This window comes from Polypterus senegalus, chromosome 14 (assembly GCF_016835505.1).
Source record: "Polypterus senegalus isolate Bchr_013 chromosome 14, ASM1683550v1, whole genome shotgun sequence".
NCBI lineage: Eukaryota > Metazoa > Chordata > Cladistia > Polypteriformes > Polypteridae > Polypterus > Polypterus senegalus.
This window is the reverse complement of record NC_053167.1, coordinates 72346463-72360607: the sequence shown is the minus strand read 5'-3', so window position 1 is coordinate 72360607 and position 14145 is coordinate 72346463. Positions and strand designations below refer to the sequence as shown.

Genomic DNA, 14145 nt, shown 5'->3' with positions numbered 1-14145 from the left:
GATGGTATTGAAGGCTCTAAAGAACTCCAAAAACATAATTCTTACAACACCACTACCTCTTCCAAGTGGGAGAGGGATCGGTGTAGCATATAGACGATGGCATCCTTTACTCCCAGCTTCTCCTGGTATGCGAACTGCAGAGGGTCGGCAGAGGGTAGAGGGCGTGGCAGACCTGTGGCCTCAGGTGGTGAAGCAGCAGCCGCTCCATGGACTTCATCACATGTGCCGTCAGGGCGACAGGCCAGAATGTCATCAAGGTATGTCATCATTATAGTCGTAAACATATACAGGATTTTTGGAATGACTGGAAGACATCATTATCATTTAGATGAAAGAAAACCTTTCACTAGAAATGGATACATATTTATAGGAAAGAAATTAGTCAGCATAAATAGGCCAGGCTCTGGGTTTTTCATTACTGGTATTGGTTCTGCATACCTTAGTGTAGTAAGAGTAATAGTAATAGTAGTAGTTGTAGTGCTGTTGTGTGCACAGAGTAAAGTGAAATTGATACTTGTACCGCTGATCAATATGCTACTTCTCATCACTCTTACAAAATGGAAACCAGTGGAAAAGAACCGAGAGTTCAGAAAAGTATGAGTCATGTGAAACATGAGGAGCTATCTAGACAAACGATATTGAGTGCATGTTAGATGAGTTAATTATACACAAAAATAACTGGAAACAAGATAACTGCCCTTCCTTGATTATAAGAGTATTCTGTCTGAAGTATAGAATAAGTGGATCAGGAGATGAAATGTAATCCAAAACAAAAATAAGTCAAAACTGAGAAGATGAAACTAATTGCACCAAAGCTTAATCATTAATCAGGAAACAAAGTCAAAGGGAAAAGCAGAAGTTCAGGAGCCAGAAATTCAAGAGAGAAATTCTCATTATGTTCATCTAAATTTTTTATTTAAATCACTGATAAAAATAAATTGTTGTGCTGGTAATTAAGGGGTTGCACTGTTGTTGTAAGACGTGAAATGGTCTGAAACTCCATTCCTTGCCAACCAAGTGCATTGTGCTGGTCATGGGAATCATAACATGACAGCATCCATATGCAAAATAAAATAGCATTATGGTATCATTAAATAAATACCAAGAAATATTATAATGTAAAATCAACTGCACAGAAATGTTCCAGAAATAAAGAAACCAATAATCATACTTATACTTTTGCTTGGAAAAATGTATTCTAAGAGAAATACATTTTTAAATTGAACATCTCATAACACAGTAAAGCAGTGCCTGGGGTGGTCTTTCAGGAAGAGTTCTGTCATTTCTGGTGATCATAGGCACTCTTCACTTTCTATCTTTAGGCCATTTTTTACCCTTCCTCAAGCCTGCTTGACTGGAAGCTGCAGTCCTTTCACCTTTTTTCTGGCCTTTCTGGGCTTGACTGGTTCCTGGGAATATCCTGCTGCCCAGCGCTGATGTGTCTTCTGCAACACACGTTTGTTTGCCTCCTGGAAAAAGAGCAAAACAAGCATCTACAGTTCTTAGTCCCCTTTTTACAAGCACCCTCTCTGTTACCAATGTACTTTGCCAAGAAGGTGGGATAAAGTGTGAGAATCGATTACATAGATAGATAGATAGATAGATAGATAGATAGATAGATAGATAGATAGATAGATAGATAGATAGATAGATGGTACAAAATAGTTTTATCTTTAAAAAAGTGCTGTGACAACTCTCAAGACAAAATGCAAGAATAGATAATACCATTCACTAAATGAAGAACAATCACACACTGTAGAAGGATATAGATTTATTCAAATACACCAAAACAAAGTAGAAACTAATTAACATAAATGAAAAACAACAATATCTGCCTATTAGTTAATTGTAGAGCTGCTGCCAGATTGTAGAAAAGGAGTCAGACAAGCCAGACAGTGTCAGAGTTCTGGAGACCTCGGCCAATAAGCCACCTCCCCTCTACTTAGCATTCTAGAGCCGAGTCAGTGCTGGGCCAGCCAATCTGATGAAGGACACATCTACCCTGTGATTCCAGTGCTCCTTTATCTGAGATACACAACTTGGCAGTACAGCAGGGTAATTAAGCACTACATGAGGATGCTGAGAAGAGAAACAGAATATTAAGTGTCCATCCATCCATTATCCAGTGTTTTTAAACTATTTTGTGTTCCATTACATAATACTGTGAAACCTGACTAATCCAATTCAGGAAACCAGGTGATGAGGCCAATACCAGCAGAACTGTCCACAAAGTAGGAAAAAACCTTTTAATGAGTGGATGTCCAATTGCAGGTCCCACTCACACATATCCATATGACAGCAGCAAAAGTGACTGCACCTTCCTTATTGGTTTTGTTAAAACTACACTGATAATTAAACTATCAACTCAGGATATTCTGTGAACAGTATTGGATTGACACAGGTGTATTCAAGTCAGACCTACTTCATCTGGAGGAATTATAGATACTTTTTTTATTGATACAGTATACCATATTACTTCATTATTTTATATTATATTGAATTCTCCAGTCTTTTTTCAGAACTCACTTTTTTAATTTCATGTTTGTACAATACAATACACAATAGTAGTTATATTTTAAGCACGTGACTGTGAATACCTTGTACTGTACATGTATTACTCCAAATGAACTACAGTTCAACATTGTGCACACCGTTGCCTCTGGGAGGCAGCAGAATAACAGTAATAGTTAACTAGCTCATAAATACATCAAACTGTAAGAGCAGAGCTAAATTCAGACCACCCATTCTCTAATTAGTAAAGAATCAATTAAATAACCAGAACCAGAAAAATGCTGTCAGAATCCATCTGGCCAGTCGCTTGAACCATTTGGTTAAAGGATATAATTCTCTACCGTGATATGACTGCTTTTATTACAATACTAGGTAATCAGGTTCAATGCTTCAGGATAATCAAGTATATTTTCTTATCTTTAGCAGGGCATATGCACTTCAATAGACTATATGATAAAGCCCATCAGCAGTACCTAACAACCTACAGTAAGAAAATGACTGCACACTTCATGGTGAAAGAAAGCTGAAATACATACTTTGAAATAATGCCAGACTAACATAAAGAAAATAACCAACTCATGCACAAGGCTCCTTGGCAAAAGTCAAACTCAAATTTCTTCCCTTCCTGAATGTTTTACATTTGTGTATAATTCAGCATTTTAATTAGGACATAGTATTTGAGGAGTTAGAGACTACCACCACCACCACTGGCATAGGTTTCCCAAAGGTAATCTTCAGTTGAAAGGAGTGTGCCAACCTGTAAGTACATAGGCAATGCTTTATAAATGTGCTATCAGCCAAATAGCAAAGGAATGGTGATGGATTTAAAAGATACTACCTGCGGCCAGTTTTTATACTATGCCTTCAACTTCTTATTAATATATTGATCATTTGAAGTCATCCATTTTTCTGACTACAAAAAGAAAGAAAGCCCTGATAGAGGTGGCAAAAGACCACTTACAACTCTGCCAGTCTAACTAAAACTTTGATGGACAATCTATTGATCTTTAGTCTTGCCAACCTTGGTTAATTCTGACTTCCACTCTCCAATTTTCCCAATATAAATTTCTGTCACTTGATAAACTAATTAGTTTGGTCAGGACTTTGATTTTGTTGCTCCTGCTGGTCACTCAATGTCCAACCTCAGGAAACATCTAGAGGTAAGTGCTGCTTGTAAGAGCAAACGGAAAGTTTTTAGCAACGAAAGAGACCAAAAAATGATTAGTACTCTGTTTTAACACTTTGTGGTTAGTGATATTTAAAAATTTCATACTAAACATTTTAATGAAAATGTCTTGAAAACTTCTGTTTATACTTTTTCATAAAAGCAATACTGAATTATTTAAAAAATTGTAATGGCTGTAGCTACCTAATAGAGCCGTGTTAAGTGTAAACAATACAATTGGCCTTCAACACTAGTGCTACATTGGTGTCAGAAGGGGAATCAGTGAAGATCTACAGTTCAACTTCACAAAACACAGAAGGTCATGGAGACCCACAATGAACTTGTTTCAATGCTTCTGGGTAGTTTCTGGAGAGTTTTGAGGCTAAGAGCTAGGATCTGAAATGCTGTTTGATGTATCAATACAGGAAGGAAGAAAGCTGTGAGACTTCTACCTCTGCAGTGCCACCACTGCTTTTCCATCTGGTGAGTTCGATTGGCCTGAGTGTGTAGGAGCTTTGGACTCATGGAGCTGGGGAAAGTGTGACAAATCAAGTTGCTAATGACCCCAGATGAGTAGTGTAAAGCAGGGCCACTGGTAAACCTGTACAGGCAAAGAGCAAGGCAGATCATAGATGCATTACAAAGAAGCTATTGAGAGCGAGTTTTAAAGCTGAGATCTACACCTGGAATGTAGTTTGCACCATTAGTTAGTGAAGGAAGACAGCCAAGAGACAGTGCTGCACTCAACATCCATTCTGCCTCACCTGACAATAAGGCATTTAAGACCCCTGTCTATGTGCCCATGTCACTGGCCACACGACCACATCAGAAATGAAGACCACCCTACCATTTCAAAGTTTTTGTGTGCTGTCACAAGGAGCTAGATGTGGTCATTGGGAAGAGAAACTTTGAAGGAAGGGCAATGTAAAAGCACGGACAAGATACATCAGCCTGGAGATGAGTCATGACAAGCTACCTAACAGAGCTACGTAAAGAGCGAAGAATCCATATTGTACACAGATATAGTATTAAGTGTGTTTCAGAATATGTTACTGTGTGGCAATGTGTTGAAAAGAAGCAAAAGGTTTGAAACATTAAAGATAGAGAGAGATATTACAAAGACCCATAAAGCAATAGAGCCATATTTTAATTAGTTTAGCCTCCCTACATTTTGGTAAAACACCTATTCTCAGTTGCACTGAAAAAAGTCCTATCCAGAACCAACAATAACAAGTATATCCTGTCTAATTAATTTGTTTTTATTGACTGGTTGGCCATCTCAATTCATTTTACATTTCCTCTATGAAAAATATTGGTTGGATGAAATTGGGCTATGGATTCAGGGGAGAGTAGGGGATACTAATAGACCTGATAAAGACCTAAATATATATCCTAGACTGAAGATAAATGTGGAGAAAATTAAGTTCCCATTTGTATTTAAAGCATGTACCCTTTTTACAATAATTTGTTATAAAATATTTCCCTATTGATTTGATTGGTAGATGATATGGTTGGAGAGCCCAACACCAGCTCAAATACTCTTAAAACTCTAATACTCTATCTCGATAGCATTTCCATGTGTCTCAGTCCTAACAAGAAAGGCTGAGGTAAGGACTTCTTATTTTGAATTTTCTTTTACATTAATGAATAAGGGGCTTCATAAAATAATGGTATTACTGTCTTAATAATCTCAAGAAAATTTTAGTAAAGCCCATATATAATCCTATGGCTTTTCTATGTTTTGTGGTGGTCATCATTCAGACATTACAGTCATCCTTCATTTTCAGGTGAGTTTCTCTATAACTAATTTTAGGAGAACAAGGATTCCTTAGCTATGCTTACCATCCTATGTGTGCCAAACACTTCATTAGGCCAAGTAGGTAAAGGAAAGAGAGTAGGTGAATTATTGACAGAGCCCTCCCTCACTTGCCATGAGGTCATATAATAACAGCTTTAAACGGGAATATGTGGATCTTTCAGAAAAAGTGATGGACCTAATGTGTCTATTCACACACATTCTATTCAACTTACTCAGTTCAGTATCATGAGATGCTGATCCCAGAAGCTCTTGGGGCAAAGCAATATCCATCATGGGGTGGACACCAGCCCATCATATGTAGCTCTAAATAGATGTATATGTTGAAAGTAATTTTGAAAAATAATAGAAATTATAAACACTGAAACTGGAAAAATCTGATGATTAGCCATTCCCCAAATCTCTGACTTGTCTAATATAGAATACAGGATCCCATGATTTCCTTTTGCACATTGAGGTAATAATGCGGTGGGTTGGCACCCTGCCCAGGATTGGTTCCTGCCTTGTGCCCTGTGTTGGCTGGGATTGGCTCCAGCAGACCCCCGTGACCCTGTGTTCGGATTCAGCAGGTTAGAAAATGGATGGATGGATGGACATTGAGGTAATAGTAAATCAGTTGGTCATTTAGGTTGGCACCTATAATACCATGCTCCAACAGGACACCTAATGTACTAAGCAGTTCATAGTGAACTATAGATGGTTAGAATGAAAACCTGCAGTCACTGCGGCTCTCCAGGACCGGAGTTCAACACTGTACTCTATAAGTTTCTAAATGAACTTTGATTTTTCTCTCATATCCCTAAGGACAGTGATTCCTAAAATCAGTCCTGGGGATCCACACTGGCTGCAGGTTTTTGTTCCAACCAACATCCGTTTTTCATTGGACTCTTGCCCTAATTAAATGTGTCGTTATTTCCCAGTTTCTGTATTTTGGAGTCAATGTAGAAATTACAAACCAAGTTTGGCAGATTTTTATTCAACAACAACAACGTTTATTTCTATAGTACATTTATTCTATAGTACGTTTTCATACAAATGATGTACCTCAAAGTACTTTATGAAGAAAGAAAAAAATATATAAAAATTAGGGAATAATAATTAACACAGAATAAAATATTAAAATACAAATTCAAGTGTAATAAGCAGTTATATAGGGAATGTAATTTTTTAAGTCATATTTTCATTCTGCTTTTCCAGGTCAGTCATTTTCCAACCCAATATATCATAACACAGGGGTCTGCTGGAGCCAATCCCAGCCAGCAAAGGGCACAAGACACTGGGCAGGGCAAACACTAGGTACAATTCAGGATCACCAATGCACCTAACTTGGACTGTGGAAGGAAGCTCATGCAGACTCCATGCTAGGAGGACCTGGGAAGCGAACCCAGGTCTCCATAATGTGAGGCAGCAGCACTACCACTGCGCCACCAAGCCAGCCCTGCTTTTCCAGGTGTTCTGGTTATTTAGTTGATTCTTTACTAATTAGAGGATCTGACACTGATGTCGTTGCAGCCTTCATCATCCTGGGTGTCTGCTATTCTGGTTGTTAACTGTCAATATTAAGGATAAATGAAGGAAGCAAGCTACATAGGAAAAGGGGAAAATAATAGGAAAGCAACAAAAGAGAGTTAAGCAGTTATAGCTTTAGAAAAAAAATAGAAATATTTCTAAATGTCTTATAAATTACTGTTGTGTATTTCTGAATGCAGAATAAGGGAAGAGTAAAAAAAAGACCAGCTAATTAAATGAGATCAATTGTTATTGATTATTATAACTGATTGTGAATCTGTTTGGAACAAAAACCTGCAGCCACAGTGGGTCCCCAGGACTGAGTTTGGAAACCACTACCTAAGGATATGAAGCTGCCCCTCCAGCATCCCTGAATTAGATTAATCAGGATTGGGAATGTTTAATTATGTTAATGACTAGCTATATTGACATTTCCTAAGACAATGAGCTTCAGAAGTACTATGTAAGTAACTGAATACTTTTTAGAATAAAATACCACCAAGAAATTAGAATTAGTTTACTGTAGTTCTTTACTCTTGAACATAACATACCATTTACTAAGCCTACTTTGTCTTGAGCAGGATCACTGATGCCTAACCCTGCAAGAACCAGATGCAAGGTAGGAACAATCCCCAGACAGGGCACCAGCCCATCATTGCCAATTTAACATTGCTAATCGCCCTAACCTGCATGTCTTTAAGAGGACCCAGAGGAAACATACTCATACTCGGGGAAAACATGCAAAATCTATACAAGGAGGGCACAGGATTTTAATGCTAATCTCCTTACCATATCCTACATACAATCTCAAACAAGTAAAGCATTCCTGCCATATGTCACTTCTCGCTTTTCCCAGTAACTGAGTTTTTATTGATGGTAAATGCAAAACATAATTTTAGAGGATACTGTATTCTAGGTAGTTAGTTGGGATCATGGGAATTTTAGGAGTAAGTAACAGCAACAACAACATTTATTTATATAGCACATTTTCATACAAAAAGTAGCTCAAAGTGCAAAGTATAATTTTACCCCATAGCAGATCCTGTAAAAGTGGTAGCTTCAATCACATTTGAGCATAACAGTTTCATCTGTAATTGAGCACCATTACAAAGTTTTGCAGGGTTTGCATCAAAAGCAATAAGCACTGAATTATGTTTTTTTTAACTTATTACGCACAGTATTGACATTTACAGGTTGCACATTTACATGTGCCATGGAATGAACTTAATGCTTTAATCACAGTACATGTGAAAAGAAATAATATGGTGAACTATGTAAGAGTTATGCCCGTGGAGGACCCTTTCAGTGGCTGTTGCTCTTGGTTTGTGTTGTACCCAAGGCCTGAAGTGGGCTGGTGCACTATACCGTCTGTTCTCTGTTTGCACTTTGCAAACTGGACTGTAGAAGCATATCATGCTCTGACCTTGAAGGGAACACCCTATTTCATTACAATACTGCATGTATTTTACCAATAGTTGCAGACACACACAAAATCCATGTTTTTTGATGTTTATGTATATATAAGTATGCTGAGCAATCCACTTAGGCTTCAGTTATAATGTACTGTGAAGAGTAAGATAAAAACAACAAAATAAAGAGCACTGTGATCACCCAGAGACCACTTGCTAACCACCTCTTCTTTGAGTTTCACCTGACTTGTCTTCATTCACTTCACAGCTCATTTTCCATGCAGCTCACCACCTCGTCTCTTTTTTCTGTGTAGGGCAGATGCCCATTTTCACTTGCAACCAGCCTCATTCCTTTGCATAATTACAACATTTGCATGTACAGCCATTATTTTGCATTAACTGTACATCTCATTTTCCACACGATCACAGCAACCTAAGAAAACCCCACACTCTAAAGCTTTATTACCAATAAACATTGAGAAATAATAAAAAAAAAGTCAACTAACTATCTAATTTTAATTTTTCACCAAGTTTCAATCAAATCCAACAAGGCATTTTTGAGGTTTTGGGGTATTTAGCTTTTCTACTGTAGAGAAGGGGGTTTACCTCTAAATATTGAAATATCGAAATTCCTTTTCTTGAAGGATGCCCATTGATTCAGATGTACAGTTCAATCGTAGCAATGGTTAGCTCTCATAATAATATTTTAGTTTTTTATTATGTGGTGATAAAATCAGGCTACCTTGCCAGTATTTACATATACTGTATATTTTTTATAATTTGAAGGACTTGGAGGTAAAAATTCAATCAGCAACTTGTGGTTAAAAATGCAATTTCCTAGCCATCTGTCCCTACAGCAGAAGATGTCTTTTGAGCTATATCCATTTATTTCAGGAAAATAACTTCTTGCTTAATAGACCAGAATCTTAAGTTACCAGACCTCAGTTATTTCCATCACCTATGGGATGTCAGAGAAACTAGTAATTCCTCACATTCTGTTTTTTCTAGTATTATACCATCATCCCTGTGATGCACTTTCAACACTTTCTTAAATCAGTCCCCCCCTCCTGAGTAAATTCAGACTGATCTTAGGACAAACATAGGCACTATCATTATTTACACTCTCCAAATAAAATTGCCACTCATTTTAAATTATTTACTCATTCTGTTCTTGTTTGTTCCAGAAAATTGACATAACTGCCATTGGAGATGGGAGAAACATGTTGCAAGGTTCATGTAACATCAAAGATATATCTTTTAGTGTCTTGGGCTGAACATTACACTGTTTACAAAGGAGTGCACTTTTAAGTTATGTGTCCATTTTTGGTAATACAGGAAAACTTCTTTGAGAATCAGGGATGCGTCATGCCTAGGCTGTAATGTGTGAATAACATCTGGGAAAAGCTCTATGATGTGTAATTACATTATGTTAGTTTTTTGAGACTTGCATCAGATTGGTTTGCCTTTTTATTTTCTTTACATAGTCAGTCAATCAGGATTTTAGCATAGTTGTGTGTTCTGAAGGATCCATGTATTGCATTAAAGCATTTGGTTAGAGGGGCTATGGTGGGAAAGAGTGTGTTGTGCCAGTGTTTGTGAATAACAGGTGTCAGGTCATGTCAGGTTGGGGAGCGTGCACTGGTACAGCACCCACCACACAAAGAAACAGCTTGGGATCCTGGTTGGCAACCCCCCCTGGCAGACACGCGGTTCAGTCCCACCATCTGGAAATTACATTCTATCTGCCGCAGCCAGGTGTTACGTGGGCATCCCCTTGGCCTGGTCCAGCCACTTGGGTCCTCAACAATGAGGATCTTGCGAGCCAGATCACCCTCAGAGAAACGCGCCACATGACCATAGTGCCGTAACTGACGCTCCCTCACAATGCAGGTAATGTGCCTCATTCAGGACTCCATGAACAACCGCTCATTTGACACAAAGTCAAACCAGTAGTACCCAAGGATTCTAAGAAGAGAGGCACAGTACCAATGGAGTCGAGTCTTCATCTCCGGTCACTGGATAGCTTCCATGTCCTGCAACCATATAGCAAGACAGAAAGCACCAGGACTCTAAAGACTTGGACCTTCGTCCTTTTCCATAGATATTGGGAGTGCCACACACACCTTTCCAGCGACCTCATGACCCCCCATGTTCTCCCAATCATTCTACTGACTTCATAGGAAGTGTCACCAGAGACATGAATGTTACTGCCGAGTTAAGGAGACCTCTCGACAAGGTCGACACTCTCTCCGCAAACAGACACACTACTGCTGGCTGTGTCTAAGATGTCATTAAAGGCCTGGATCTTGGTTTTTATCCAGGACAGTCGCAAGCCCAGACACTCAGACTCCTCGTCCAGTCTCTTGAGAGCCCCAAGAAGAGCCTCCATTGATTCTGCAAAGATCACAGCATCGTCAGCAAAGTTAAGATCAATGTATCTTTCTTCGCCAACAGATACCCCACAGCCACTAGACCCCAAGACCTTGCCCAACACCCAGTCCATGCAAGTATTGAAAAGAGTAGGAGCAAGAACACACTCCTGACAAACCCCAGAATCAACTGGGAAAATGTAGAGATCCTGCCTCCAGTCTGCTTAGAACTCATAATACCATTGTACAGGCCGGCCATGATATCCAACAACCTTGAGGGAATCCTGTAAAGTCTCAGGATGTCCCACAGGGCCGCTCGATCAACTGAGTTGAACGCTTTACGAAAATTGGCAAAGGCTGCACAGAAACTGCCGATATTCACGTTTGTGCTCACAGCAGCACTCCAATACCAAAATGACAAGTATGATAAACGGAATTAACAAGAGTATTTTGCATTTGAGCATTCCTAAAAAAAAAAATGAATATAGCACATGTTTAATTTCTAAGTTTCGGAGAAACCTACAGTAAACAATGAAATAATATCACAGGTCCAGTATTAAACAGAAGAAGCTTTTAGAGCTACAAACACATCCATTTATTTCAACAAAAACAGTTTGCTTTTGTGTGCCCTGAGGAGAGGAAGAAGCATTGCAGAGGTCATAGCTTATGTCATGGTAGATCACAGAAAATTGACCAAGATTGTGATCACTTTCTAAAAAAGGAGAACAATGTTTGTTTAATTAGAATTAACAATGGCATTTCTCAATTAGGGGAGGTGAGGTACTTCTATCCATCACCCAGCAGATGGGGCTGCTGCACCAAAAATTAAATAAGCAGTAAAATCACAATGATTTAGGAAATTGTCAAAATGCTTATATACAGTAGACCCAACTTAGTTGTTATAGTCAAAATTTTTGAAATCTACCATGACATGTGCAATGCAATCTCTTATCTAGAAAAGTGTTTCTTTTCAGAGTATGTAAAATTTTCTTTGTGCCTGGCTCTAGTAGCCTGTGTCCAGGTTGCTGGAGCAGGCTGTTTGGCCCTGCAGTGCTGTTGGCATACTTTTTGCTCTTATGTGTGCATATGTATCATGAACTTTTTAAGTTTTCCCTTCTTTGGGCAAGAAGGCTTAAGCACTTTCAAGCAACCCAATGACTGATTTGATAAAGGGATAAAGGACTTTCACATCTCACTGTTTTGGAGTAGTCATCATCATTATATACATTTACTTATTTGGCTGATGCATTTATCCAATGCGACTTAAAACATTTATGATACAATTGGTTACATTTCTTTTTGGTTTTCCAAAAAGGTATTTCCTCATGGTCATACAGTGTCAGTAGTGGGATTTGAACCTATAACCACAGGTTGGAAGGCCAAAGCCTTAAATACTACATCACCATTTCAGTATGAAACACAATGATTACTTACTACAGTACAATTTAGCAGCCAAAGTGAATAAAAATTGAAAATTTATTATTTAACATTCATTTGCATTTCTGTTTTCATTGTTAAGTATTTGATGTTGATGTTCAGATGTCTATTAATACTGTCCTTGGTGGTTTTACTGTGTGACAAAAAATATCTTGATCGATCATGACTTGGTGTGAATTTTAATGGCATTATTTAGGTAACTTTTTATCATCACTGGTGCTGGTAACCTAAGACAATGTGCAACATAATGTTTCTCCCCTCCTCTCTCATGATTTAGTTGTAATTTTTATCACATATTTTAAATTCTATTTATGATTCTTGATGAAGTTATTAATTTAGTTATGTCATTTTCTAATCCATTTAATCCAGACCAGGGTTGCAGGAGCCGATGCCAATTAACATAGGGTGCAAGGCAGGAACAAACCCTGGCCTGGGCTCCAGCCCATCACAGGGCGAACACACACACTAGGGTCAATTCATCATCAACAATTCAACTAACCTGCATGTCTTTGGACAGGAGGAGGATGTCAGGGCATCAGGAAGAAACCCTTGTAGAGATGGGGAGAACATGCAAATTCCACGCAGGGAGGACCTAGGACACAAACCCTGGTCTCTTTACTAGGAGGCAACAGCAAGACCATTGTGCAACCCTATTTATTTTTTTATTACTTGTTAATTATCACATACTTAAAATTCTATTAATGATTTATGTATTACTGTATTTTTATATTTTTCTTAAAGGCACAATCATTTGCATTGAGCACCTAAGAATTTCACTATACATTGTAATTTATGTATAATTTGTATGTGACAAATAAAATTTGATTTAATTTTTATTTGATTTTTTAGATCACTACATTGGCTTTCTTGATGCTTGCCAATAGATTAGTCAATGGGTCAGTACCTATACATATTGAGACAGCTGTGAGGTCCAAGGCTTCTTCTCGCCCCCTTGGGTCTGCTGACGAATGGTGTCTGGTAATGCCACTTCAACATGGCATCAAACCTCAATCCAGATTCTTTTTAAGTGCAGCTTCTAGTTGGTGGAACGAGGTGCTCACCTATATTCAAAATTCTGACTCCCTCAATAGCGTTAAGAAGCATTTGAAGACTCCCTCTCTCTTATTTAACTGACATCTGTTGGGGTTTGTAACCTAGCAGTTTCAGCTTGCTGGTATTGTATTTTGTTCTGAGCTCTTCACTTGTGATGATCAATTTCGTAATCTGTCCTGCAGGGCTGTTTCTGACTTAATTCTTTCTTCTAAGTAAGAAAATCTGTGACCCTTTTTTACACACCATTATACACAGACACACAATATGCTACTAACACAGGTTAATCGCTTATTTAATGAAAAATAAATGTAAATAGAATAATAATAAAATAACAATAGAACTCTTTTGCCAGCTAATTATACAACAAAACATACAAAACTTGTATAGAACAATAAAACAACCATTTTTCATGTAAATAACTTGCTTAACAGAAATCTACAAACTATATATAGTAAAAGAAAGTACAACAAATAAATAAATATAAGCACGTTGCTGGTAATTGCAGGGACTTAACTTTGCAAATAAAAGTACTTTTAAAATCAGACACGCCTTGACTTCCTTGCAGCAAAATCATTTATAACATCATTATATGACATATTCCCAGTGACCACGATGCCCCTGCTGCAGTGTCAGTGCTCCTGCCTCCAAGACCTCCTCCTCGGGCTCCTTCTCACACCTTAGTACTTCCCGACGCGAGGAACAAGCCAAGCGGACGGTGGCAATGACAGGAGGACGCTGCCTGGACGCAGTCACTCACTGGAGACTGGACTGCACCCGGGATGGCTGTAACTCATCCTTGTAAATGAGAAGGAGGGGACTGAGAACCAGCTGTGCATCAAGTGGGAAGACCGGGGGGATGGGGGGGGTGAATCCTGC

The 14145-nt window shown here is 38.4% G+C and overlaps 2 long non-coding RNA genes across 3 annotated transcripts in view; one reads left to right on the top strand and one right to left on the bottom strand.

The window, feature by feature from the left end:
• Positions 1 to 919: 919 nt before the first annotated feature.
• Positions 920 to 14145, bottom strand: part of LOC120514434 — an 82017-nt gene continuing 68791 nt past the window's right edge. Inside the window, exon 4 of one of the 2 annotated variants that reach the window (XR_005630457.1) lies at positions 920 to 1469. This is a non-coding gene — a long non-coding RNA (uncharacterized LOC120514434). The remainder of the gene's footprint in view (positions 1470 to 14145) is intronic. The other variant, XR_005630458.1, reaches the window with a different exon arrangement.
• LOC120514435 lies at positions 3641 to 12879 on the top strand. Its single transcript, XR_005630459.1, has 4 exons — positions 3641 to 3671; positions 4102 to 4159; positions 7583 to 7620; positions 12734 to 12879. It is a non-coding gene; the product is annotated as an uncharacterized LOC120514435 (long non-coding RNA).